Here is a 1434-nt window from a genome sequence, read left to right on the forward strand (position 1 = left end):
AGAAGTTTAAACTTTCTATTCTCTTCCTTGACCCCCTTTTTATACACTTAACTCTAAGTTGCACATTTAATCCCATTCATTTGAGGAGCCAGGGAGACAAGCAACCATGGCTTCTCCTTTCAGAGACTATAGACAATCCATGTGCATTTCACTCTCCTCATCCATGAGTTTTATTTTTTTCTACCTTTTTCTGTACCCTCCTTTCCATTTAACCAGTCTTTGCTTGAAATTTTCAGAGGCAAAATCTAAAAATGGTGCAATCCCACTTCTACTCAAACTGGTCTTTTCAGATGGAGCTGTTATGACACCACAATATTACCTTGGTGTCAACCACCTTGCAGCTGGAAGCGACTTTTGATGGTATCTATTACAACTTGCTTTCTCCAGTGAAGACGTTAGGGGTTTTGAGAGAACTGTGCCAGGTGAGTCCTCCAGCGCTTTCCCAGGACCCTGTGGCTGAGCAGTGACTCTCACCTTGGCTCAGACCCCACAACTGCTCTCACCACATTGCCTAGGGACCTACTAGGCTGCTTATTTTTGCTCCTCTAAGTTCTGAATTTCTTGAAGGCAAATATTCCTTTTTGATTTTTTTCTTTTTCATTTTATTTTGATTATGCATTACATAACACACTGCATGCTACATAATATATCAAATAATGTTCTAGCAGGGGTAGATACCATACTGAGTTTTTTTTACATCAATCAAGAAAATGCTTCCTTAATCAATGTTCTCCAAACCCTTTGATTTATAATAACAATTAACTCCAGATACATGTCTCTTTCCATCAAACTCCACTGGTAAGGAAAATGGGCAATCCTTTTTTCCTTGCCCCCATTAGTGAACCTGTGGATGTAGGCAGTGGCCACTCACGGGATAACCAAGCACAGGCTCACGATACCGAGTCCTGGAATAATTTCGAACCACATTTCGGCATGGTTATCTAAACCAAATCCCTACCCCTTAGGCTCCTTAGAGGTGACTGGGATTGGTTCCTTTCCTTCTTTTTGATTTTGTTAACAAAGTCTATAGCATTGCACCTAACACGGGCAAAAGGGCTTTTTAGACCAGTCCTTGGTGAGCAAAGTAACTCAGCAAATCGTATCGTCTCCAACTAAGAGACTTTAATCTGAGGATAAGCAGCGAAATTAGGTAGAAGACAAGACAGGGCATCCCTATCCTGCTTCCATTATCACTCCACATAATGTTAGGCTTCAAAATCTTTGATCAGGAAGAACCTGATGTTTGGATCATGTTTGTGTCTTATTTTTGTGCTTTGCAAAATTGCAAGTAAACAAAGCAAAATCATATGCAAACAAAAGACAGATTTCTCTGCTTCAGGTGCTATACAACTTACTACTTAACTGGGTACAAACCTTGCGGTACCACATTTGAACCTCAATGTCTGTGTGTTTCAGAGTAAGCCACCCCACCCG

General features: G+C 40.7%; 1 pseudogene across 1 annotated transcript; it reads right to left on the reverse strand.

Moving 5' to 3' along the window:
* Positions 1-718: 718 nt before the first annotated feature.
* On the reverse strand, positions 719-993 carry LOC306643420 (NADH dehydrogenase [ubiquinone] 1 alpha subcomplex subunit 1-like; annotated as a pseudogene). The gene has a single exon. The product of its transcript is annotated as an NADH dehydrogenase [ubiquinone] 1 alpha subcomplex subunit 1-like (transcript).
* Positions 994-1434: the final 441 nt, after the last annotated feature.

Source organism: Sciurus vulgaris (genome assembly GCF_902686455.1).
Source record: "Sciurus vulgaris genome assembly, chromosome: 14".
Taxonomy (NCBI): domain Eukaryota; kingdom Metazoa; phylum Chordata; class Mammalia; order Rodentia; family Sciuridae; genus Sciurus; species Sciurus vulgaris.